Genomic DNA, 10,832 nt, shown 5'->3' with positions numbered 1-10,832 from the left:
CTGATTTGGAATGATGTTGTGTACCTTTCTGTACTCTTAGTATTTATTTGAATATTCATTTTTTTGAAGCGTTTCTTCATGTATAGGATTTTGTTATTGTTATCAAGTTCAAACTAATAATCAGAGAACATGGGTCTTTTTTGTTTTTGTTTTTGAGTTTTTGATGCTTATATTTTTATATGTATAGAAGTTTGCTTTGTGACACTTTTTTTTCGGTTACAGTTGTGTGTTTGTAAAGCATATACTCTAATTATTGGGTTGTTCACATCTTCTACATTTTACCTAATTTTTATTTTCCTGAATTACTGAGAAAAGTGTGTTAAAATCTTCCATCATGTTTATGGCTTTTTCAATTTCTTTTTGTAATTCTGTCAATTTTTTACTTTATATACTTTGAAGCTATTTATTAAATACATACGTGTTTTAAATAGTTATACCTTCCTGTTGAATTTTTTTTTCTTTTCTTTTTTAACAAGAAAGGAAACCACTCAGACTGAATTCTTTCCCTCTTACTCTCCTGGAGGAAGAGAAGAACCACCATCAACGGTACATGGTGGTTGCAGTGAAGCAACAAGAGCCTGGCTTCATGCTCAGGCGACAACACTAAGACTCCTCCTCATGGCTTCCAGCGCTCTACATGTTTAGAGAAACTTCTCTAGTAATGAACCCTATAGAATGATCATGATTCTTGAAAGTATCGTCTTGAATTTTTCTTTTTTATCACTATTTGTCCCTTCCCTCCCCTCTCCTCCCCTCCCCTCCCCTCTCCTTTCTTCTCCTCTCCTCTCCTCTCCTTTCCTGTCTCTGTACCCAGGCTGGAGTGCAGTGGCACAATCCCCACTTACTGCAACCTCCGCCTCCCAGGTTCCAGAGATCCTCCAGCCTCAGCCTCCTGAGTAGCTGGGATTACAAGCACCCACCACCACACCTGGCTAATTTTTTTTGTATTTTTAGTAGAGATGGGGTTTCACCATGTTGGCCAGGCTGGTCTTGAACTCCTGGCCTCAAGTGATCCTCCTGCCTTAGCCTCCCAAAATGCAGGGATTACAGGTGTGAGCCACCATGCCCGGCCTTGTTTGGTTTCTTTCTTATTCCCAATAATGCTTGATGTCTGGTGTGACTAAAATATATTCACTTTATTTTGGCTAGTAGTAATATTTGCATGGGATGCTTTTTCATCTTGTACTCACAACATTTCTGTGCCCTTGTGTTTTAAGTACACCACTTGTAAGCAACATATAATTTGATTTTATTGTTGTTTTAAAATACAATCTTCCATTAAAAAATCTGTCTATTTTCAATCTGTCCATTTTCAATCTGTCCATTTTAAAAGTTAAACTTTTAACTGGAGAGTTTAGTATAATTAGTGATGTATTTGGATTTTTTTTTTTTTTGTCAGTTGAAATCCCAGAAGGAAATACATGGCATCATTTAAAAAAAAAAAAGCACTTACAAAAGTACAGTCTGGGTATAGGAACACTAAAAGGAAAGTAACCCAGAGCTCATAATGGCAGGCTTCATTTCCACCAAAAGTGCTGGGGGAATGAGAGAAAGGAGTAGTTACTGGGACCTAGAGTCAGAGAAGGCTATGTGTAGAGTGACCTGACAAGAACTGAGACCTTCGATTAAGGAATCAGACAGTCTGATGTAATCCTGCAGTGAGAAAGCTGGGGAAGTGGATACTTAACCTCACTTTTCTTCTTTCTGATCTTCTGCTCTTCAGAAACAAGAGAGCAAGGAAGTCTCTGATTTTGTCCAGGGGAGTCAATCTCTCAGGCCACACAGCAGGGTAGAAAAGCATATATAGATGGTGAATCTGGAAAGGCAAACAAGGATACCCAGTCCACATGTCTACTGTATTAATTTGTGTTTTCTATTTATCCTTTTAAAAATTTGCTTTATTTAGGTATGGTTGGCATGCAATAAACTGCACTTAAATAAAACATACATGACAAATTTAGACAAACATATACACTCTTGAAACCATCACCACAATCAAGATAATAAATATAACCATCACTCCCACCAAAATTCCTTATTTTCCTTGGTTTATCCCTCCCCATGGCTCCTAACCTCCATGCCCAACAATCACTGATCTGCTTTTGGTCACAATAGTTAAGTGTGCAATTTCTACAATTTCATATACATGAATTCATATTACATATATATTTTTTGTCTAGCTTCTTTCAGTGAGCATAATTATTTGAGATAATTCATGTCGTATGTGTCAATAGTTCATTGCTTTTAATTGCTGAGTAGTATTCCTTTGTATGGATATACCACAAATTGTTTTTCTGTTTACCTTTTGATGGACATTTTGGTTGTCTTCAGCTGTTGGCTATTACAAATAAACCTATGAACATTTGCTTTCAAGTCTTTCTATGGACATATCCTTTCAATTTTTTAAAATTAAATACCTAAGAGTTGAGCTGGATCATATGGTAGTTATATATTTAACATTTTAAGAAACTTCCAAGTTTTCTACCAGCAGTATATGAAAGTTCCAGTTCCTCCACATCTTTGCCAACACTTGGTGTGTTCCATCTGTTTTATTTCAGCCATTTTGATAGTGGGCAACGGTGTCTGATGTGGTTTTAATGTGAATTTCCTAAATGTCTAGTGCTATTGTGTATCTTTTCATGTACTTTCTTGTAATTTATATGTCTTCTTTGATGAAGTACCTATCTAAATCTTTTGCCCATTTAAAAAATTTGTTTTTTTGTTTTCTTATTATTGAGATTGGAGAGTTCCTTATATATTATGGACACTTTTTTTAAAATCAGATATATGATTTGCAAAGATTTTCTTCTAAACTGCAGCATGTCTTTTTATTGTTTCAAAAGTGTCTTCCAAAGGGAAGAATTTCATATTTCCTATGAAATCCAATTTATCTGCTGGGCATGGTGGCTCACACCTGTAATCCTAGCACTCTGGGAGGTTGAGGTGGGTGGATTGCATGAGCCCAGTAGTTTGAGACCAGCCTGGGCAACATGGGAAAACCCCATATTTACAAAAAATACCAAAAAATGAGCTGCGCATGATGGCACATGCTTGTAGTCTCAGCTACTCGGGAGACTGAGGTGACAGAATCACCTAAGCCAGGGAAGTCAAGGCTGCAGTGAGCTGCGATTGCACCAACGCACTCCAGCCTAGGAAGTGAGGGACCCTATCTCAAAAGAAAATAAAATTTCAGTTTATCAACTTATTCTTTTATACGTCATGCTTTTGGTGTCACATATAATAAATTGTTGCCTAACCCAAGGTGGCAAAGTTTTTCTCTTATATTTTTCTCTAGAAATGCTATGGTTTTAGATTTTACATTTAGGTCTACGATCCATTTGAGTTAGTTTTTCATATGGTATAGAGTATAAATTAACTTTCATTTTTTAATAGAGATATTAAATTGTTCCTGCATCATTTGTTGAAAGATTATCTTCTCTCCAATAAATTGCCAGTCCACTTTTGTCACAAATGTGCAAGTCTGGCCACACATGGTCTATTTCTGGACTCCAGTCTGTTCTGTTGATTTGTCCATCTTGATAGCAATAACATCAAGTCTTGAGTGCTATAACTTTATATTAAGTCTTAAAATCAGTTATTAGTCCTTCTGCTTCATTCTTCTTTGTAAAAGTTGTTTTAGCTAGGCCTTGCTTTTAAAATTTGTTAGGTGGGAATGCAGAATGCTCAGTTTAGTGCTAATTATTTCCCACTAATGATAAAGGACCCTTCCAAGTAGTCTGTAAAATGCACCATTAATTTTGCATTTTCCAGTATGGCTGCTGGATATAGAAATTCTTTCTGGCCCCGTGTAAGCACCTGGTACTGTTTCCTCTCATCGTTTCGGATTGTCCTTTTCCTGGCATCAGCTAGTTTTCTTATACACGTATTGATTCACATTTTGCTGAATACTTGAGGGCATCCTCTATATTTATTTTACTTTAGGCAATACTTCCTCCCAAGATTTATCAGGAAGATTACTAAATAATAAGTCTTTTAGAGAGTGTGTATAATACGTGATTTAAAGCAAAAATAATGTAACTTTATTTCCACTGGATGACTTACAAAATGCTTCAGAAAATGGAGTTCTGATGCCATTTTGGTCCTCAGGGCATATGGATAGATTCAACACAATGATTATTCAGTATCTTGAGTCAATCTGGTTAGTGACTAACAACTTTTTCTAATAGAATTCTTGATTCTCACCCTGGCCAATCCTGCCTTGTGTCCAACCATAAAAAATCTGGTTAATGTCCTAATAATACTAGAGAGCTCTTTCTGTCTTTTTCTGACAAATTTCTTAGCACAATCAGAGCAGTTCCCTTTAGACTAGCAGCAAGAAATAGTGCTTTCTGTTCCTCTGTCTGATGGTTCATTTGGCTTATTATTTTAAATTGGGCATAATAAGCTTCCCAGGATGATTTTCCTTCAGCGTTGACTGGTCTTTGCATTGGCTGATTACACAAATTGACCATATTGCCACTTGTTTCTGGTTCTTGAGGCTAGAAACTTGATTTGGGATTCCATGATGGAAAGGAATACTGTGATCCTTCTGGCTTAAAAGAGACTTTCTTTGCTTGGCTGTTAGCTGAAAAGGGATCTAAACAAAGTTGCCAGAAATTTCCTTCTCTTCCTCATATTGCCTTTAGTGTTTATTATTCATTGTATTAAATCAATACTTTGATAATTAATGCTTCTACGCCTGCTACACTCTTGATATTTTGTTTCTCCGCTTGCTGAATTATGGGTTTGCTAATATAGTTTGTCTGGTTTTTTTTTGTTTTTTTTTTTTTAAGCTGAGGAACTTTAAGCAGGTGAGGTTCCTTTTGCAAAGCCTAGTTGGCAGTGCCATTTAGTCTGAAATTTTGGGATTTATTCTGTATCATTTTGTATAATATTAATTGATTTGAAGTTAATTGAAGTTTCTTTAGTTTCTGAGAATCTACATTGAGCTTTAATGCAATAAAATAAAACATCTTAATTGTTTGCCTCGCTCACTCATATGTGTACATTTAACAGTGTGAACTTCAAAGTTAAATTATTGGGAGGGTTCAATCGAGGAGAGGGCATTAAGATGTATTTCCCTTCCTTATGTCTCTTTCCTAAGAAGACTGTTCCAATTAAGTATAATAGAAAACAACGTATAGAGCACAGACCTTTATTGCAGCAAATAACATAGAATAGGCATAGGAAGTCCCAATGATGTAAGCAGTAGACATCTCTTGGATGTTTTCTTGTCCAGCTTCCATCATGTTTATCACCACTTACTGCTCTTAACTTCTGTAAGATAACTTCTACTGAGTAACAAAAGCCATCTCAAATCATTTAATCATCCAAGGGCCAGCAATTACTCTTATACCTAGCTATCTATGAATATGGTTATTAATAACTTCTAAATCTAAACTCACTCATGAGTATAGTTTTTTAATTCTTGGAATAATGCCCCTTTAGAAATTAATTTTGGGGCATCCATTAGATAATTTTCCATTAAATGACTTATTCTTATTACTTCAACATTCATCTGTCAGAGAATATAAAAGGAGTCACTTCTGATTTTACCTGAGATTCTTACTTCCCAAGGTAGCCAATAACCAATCTTGGGGTGGGAAAAAAAGGACTAAGGAGGCAAAATACCTGGACTCACTTTGAAACCTGGCTTTCACACATGGGGACCTCATTATCTAATTACTGCATTTAAGTTCTAAAGTTATTAGGCAGTCTAGGGAAAAGTGGTCATCACCCAGAAATGTCCATTACTGAACTAACCACTTATACAACTAATCCCCATCCAACTAGCTCTCCTGGCTTAGCAGAACATTTATATTAGCCTATTGTGTCAATGTCTTGGTTAGTCTCTCACTGACTATCAAATATTATAAAAAGTCAACAAAGTGATACAATATAATACAAATTGACTGCAAAGAGAAATTATACATATTTCAAAAGTTGTAGAATTTTATGAAAGAAATGAAAGTAATGTTGGTGAACTGCATAAATCACATTTTAAGCCACTGTTTGACATATAGGGATCTGGCAGAGTTAATTTAACAATCAGAGAAGAGAAATCAAGAAGGAGGATGACTAAATAGAGAATGTGAATATCAAAGTCTTAGTAAGACCCTCAGAAAAACCTAATTTAAAAAAACTTCAAATATTTTCCAAGTGATAGTCTTGGGTTGCAGAAGTGAAATGTGAAATGATGGGTGTATTATACTGCCTTACAATTTTCTTGGGAAAATTACAACAAAAGTCAATACTTGATTTACTCTTGCTTCTGAGTACTGCATTGAATTATAAAATATATTTTGTTACTTATAAAATAAAATGCATTTGCTTCAATAATTTTTGCTTTAATTTTTACAATTGTTCTCAGCAAATCCTTTTGAAATATGTTTTTATCAAATTATAGTTCCATTTTAAGTGGATTCACTGGGAGATGCCTTTTGCTGACACCAATTAACCCTGGGCAATGGGAACCTCTCAGGAAATGAAGTGATCCATTTTCTTCTTCTCTTTCACCGTGTTAAATCAAAGTTTAGCCTAAAGCTGTTTCCTTACATATTTTAAGTTCGGCCTAAAGGTTTTTTGTACATCATGAACTCTAACAAGTAGATGTACAAACAGACTGTAACCTGCACTTGTGCCAATCACTGAGTTTTGGACAATCAACTGTAGCCAACTGTTTGAACTGCGTTCAAATAAGGCAAATGCCGAGCTGTACCCAATCCAGCTGTTTCTGTACCTCACTTCTGTTTTCTGTACCTCACTTTCCTTTTTCTGTCTGTAATCTTATCCACCATGTGGCTGTGCTGGAGTCTCTGAGCCTATCCTTGCTCAGAAGGCTGCCTGATTTGCGAATCGTTCATTGCTCCATTAAACTCATTTAAATTTAATTCAGGTGAAGTTTTCATTTTATCAACTCTCCTCCACTCTCCACTCCATCCCCCGTTTAGCTCATTGCTTTCTCTACCTCTGTCCTTGCCGTTGTTTGGTTTTCTTCTTTCCTAGCTATCATCTCCTTTGGTGAGGCTCCAGCTCCCGGAAAACCAGAAGGGTGAGTGCGTGTAGTTGGTTTCCTGAGATGCTTGGTGAACTGCTGACATCTTTGCAATTTCACTCTATTAGGAAATATGGAAAATGCATTTTTATGTTTATATCCCTACCCTTATTCCTAACCATTTAAAACAAATCATATTACATGAAGGCTGGTTTACTTTTACTAAATCTTCTTAGGAAGGATAAAAATTGCTATAGTGATAATTAGCTAGGCCCTCCTTAAGGAGAAAAATTGAGGCAGAAAGTTCCAGAAGGAGAGAGTAAGAGGGTCAGGTCTTTAAAAATGTCACCTGATCCCTTTTGAGAATCAGTCTTGAGATTTGTACATGGTAAATGCTCAATAAATATTCACAGATGGGCTAATTGGCAAATAAGAAGCCAGTCCTAGGACCCAGTGTTTTCTCGTATTGTCAATTCACTCTAGAGTAAAGTCATGAAAATGCCTGGGGCACAGTGCACACTGCTTTTGTTGATTGGGGCTTAGATTATTTGCCAGATTGATCGGTGTTTCTCAACCACACAGGGAGCTTTAAATTCTGATGACCAGGTTGCACCCCAGACCAAACCTTTGGGGAGGGAACCAGTGCTAGTACATATAAAGCTCCCTTGATTATTTCAGTGTGTAGTCAAATTGGAAAACCATCTTCTTAGATGATGATATTTCTATGCACTTTCCTTATGACTCTGAGGTCTCAAGTTTTCCTTTTAACTTTCTCTTCTTTTAAAATTACTTTTACCCCAAAGAAAAGGCATGATGAAGTCCTTATAACTTTCTGCAGCAAGCACCAACACAGGTAATTTGACACTGATGGGGGGGCTCAAAATTGTCCTGGGAGTATGACGAGGCAGAGTGCTCATCCTGGTGGCTGTACTTATCTAATTTAGCACTGGGGTCAGGTTGAAGTCTTTTTCACATACACAGTTCTCAGGTGGACCTGCCTCCACTTCTCTTCCCTGTTACAACTCTGATTACTATGAACGCAGACAGCAGCTCTTTGAAAGGGTGCCAGGGCTTGGAGATTGACGGAGGAGACATCCCTCCTGCAGCTGTGCTCTTTCTCCTTGGCTCCTTCTTGTGTCTGCTGTCAGGCTCACTTCTTGAGATGTTAAGAAAGAAATATCTCCCTGGTTTTCTTCTCCCCAACCCTCATTTTTTTGGGGTGATATGCAGCACAAAACAGTCTAGAAATATTCTTCCTATGCCAAACCACGGTTAAGTGTGAACCTAGAAAACACATGAAGCAGACAAAATTCCTGCCCTGGCAAGAAGCCTACATTTTAAACTGCACATTGAAAAAAGCATTCACTAGGATGTAATGTAAACATTGACTTACAAGCTTTGGTTGCTCCGTGTTTGTGTTGTATAAGTAGCTTGTTGAAACTGAAGGGGAAAGAGATTTATAATCTTACTTATACAAGTCAGGCAATGTTCTGGTGGGGGGAGAGGGATTTTTAGGAGCTCTTTAAGTGAGGATAATGTGAGTATTTGGTCTTAATAAGCAGTGAAATGAAACAAGAGGGTAACATTTAAAGAAAGATTCATTTACTCAGGAAAGCCAAGTTAATGTATTAAATAATGGTATACAGGTGTAAACTATGTCTTATGATACTACTAAGCAAAAGACAATTGCAAATTCTTCTATATCCATTCATTTAAAATAATATTTTTGACATAATAAACATAGCTAACATTTATTGTGTGTTTAGCGTGTATAAAACACATTTATTCTTCAGGAAAATTCTATGTGCTAAGCTACTATACCCACTTTACAGATGAGGCATTGAGAAGTTATGTAACTTGCCAAAAGTCACACAGGTAGTAAGTGGCAAAGCCAGAATCTCGACTTACAGTTCAGCTCTGGATGCCGGGTGCATTAAGTTGACTTTGATTGTTCTGTGTTATTTTGTTTAGTATAACTGCTGATATTGCTTATTCTACTTTCTTGCAACTGAAATAAAATCTTGTGGGTCGAGTCAATTAATTCCACTGGGTTCATTTGAGATGAATGATAATTACTAGTGGCATCTAGTGATGTTTATTCTGCTGATCTGATATAACAAATGGAGAATTTCTGGCAGAACATTGGAGTATCAATTAATTGATTTATTCACAAGTATTCATTTTCCTGAAGTGAAAATTAGATTTTGTTCTTTAATAACTATTTTTTCTTTGATAAAGATAGGATAAATAACAACTAGTAGGTAATTATAATTTATTTAATTTCCATAATAGCTAACTCAAACCCATTTGGAAATGATAAAGAGAGGAAATTTTACACGGATAGTAGGAAGACTACAATAGCTTGAGGAAATCTAGGAAAAGTTATGCAAATGGATGTAGATGCTAGTGAAAAGCTCCTTAAAACATGTAGCAAATGTAGGTAGACTTTCCTATAATCAGTTCAATAGGCATTCAACATTTGTTGTATGTCACAGTTACAATTGAGGACAGTATCTTAGAAATTCAGAATTTAAAGATCTGTAGCAAGTAGTAGAATACCTGGTCCTTATTAGGTACAGGTTGAATATTTGTTGAATGGTTATTACAGAATAAATTAAAATCACTGCCACAAGACAGAAGGAAACAGGCTCAAATTTCTCTTTTTTAAAACAATTTTTACTTCCATATTTTCTACCCAAAATATATGTGGTAGATATCACCAATGAATATTAATTGAGAGGGTCAGATTCAGCTACTCAACATTTCAATTAAAAGATCATCTTGAAAGAAGATGGTAACCACATTTCTTCTAATTTCCTCAGGCAATATAATCAACTACGTTCTGAGTTTCCATTCCTGGTGTTAGTGTTGTTTGCCTTTTCTACGTAATCTTCTTTTTTAACTTGATTTTTGTTCTTTAATTGTTTAAAATATATCACCCACTTTCAACCTCATGAAAGAGCACATATGCACGTGGGGGATTTTACCAAATCACCTAATATCAGTGCTTTTTCTTTTTAATTATCTACTTTTTAGAAGAGATAAGTAATAGTACCATTTCTCCTTTTCTTTCTTTTCTAAATGGCCAACATGTAGGAAGTTGAGAGTCTCTGGTCACTCATTCCGGACACACACAGACACCAGCATCCAGCCTCCTTTTTAACTCAGCATTTTCCATTTTCCATGTGATGCTTTGAATCCAGGTTATCCTTTCTGCTGTTTCTATTCAACCTGATATTGAGACTGGCCTAAGCAGAAGCAAAACCAAACCAAACCAAACAAACAAAAAATCAAGTTGAGTGTCCAGCATCCTTGTCAGCTCCTCTGAGACAGTGGATGGCACCTGGAAAATCAGAGGTGACAATCTTGTGCTCTGGTTTCTGTCCTGTCATGATGGAGATAATAATACCTGTCGCCGAGTAGTTGGTGAAACTCAGGTGAAAGTTATTGCGAATAATGGCCACACAACTGCATGGCTTTAAGCCAGTCCCTTGTTGAATGAGAAGCAAAATCTAATGAGGAGAGTGACTCTCTCTGAAAATGAGATCTTAGGTTTAACAGCTGCAATTCCAAACCTGAAATGGAAGACACGTAGGGCTTTTCTTTGCCTGAGATTTTGGTTGGGGCAAGAAGTGCCCTGAAGTTCGAATTTTCAGTCTGTATCTCAAAGGTAATGTCTAGAATTCAATTTTCTGCTTGTCCTCTTGTTTAGTCAAGGGGAGAAATTTGCTGCTTATGAAGGGTTGAGGGCCTGACACCACTTCAAGAGAGCTCTCCAGGATCACAGGTTAAGGTATCTTCTGCGTAATCTCGTCCTCCCCACACTGCAGACAGCCTC

The 10,832-nt window shown here is 36.5% G+C and overlaps 1 protein-coding gene and 1 non-coding gene across 2 annotated transcripts in view; both read right to left on the bottom strand.

Moving 5' to 3' along the window:
* Positions 1 to 483: 483 nt before the first annotated feature.
* LOC129014886 (small nucleolar RNA U3) lies at positions 484 to 704 on the bottom strand. The gene has a single exon (XR_008494411.1). It is a non-coding gene; the product is annotated as a small nucleolar RNA U3 (small nucleolar RNA).
* A 526-nt stretch (positions 705 to 1,230) lies between these two features.
* CDIN1 (CDAN1 interacting nuclease 1) overlaps positions 1,231 to 10,832 on the bottom strand; it is a 274,755-nt gene continuing 265,153 nt past the window's right edge. Inside the window, exon 12 of the transcript XR_010123939.1 lies at positions 1,231 to 1,816. The gene's annotated coding sequence lies outside the window, so the exon portion shown is untranslated. The remainder of the gene's footprint in view (positions 1,817 to 10,832) is intronic.

Source organism: Pongo pygmaeus, chromosome 16 (assembly GCF_028885625.2).
Source record: "Pongo pygmaeus isolate AG05252 chromosome 16, NHGRI_mPonPyg2-v2.0_pri, whole genome shotgun sequence".
NCBI lineage: Eukaryota > Metazoa > Chordata > Mammalia > Primates > Hominidae > Pongo > Pongo pygmaeus.
The sequence above is the reverse complement of the archived record's forward strand: the minus strand, read 5'-3'. Positions and strand labels throughout refer to the sequence as shown.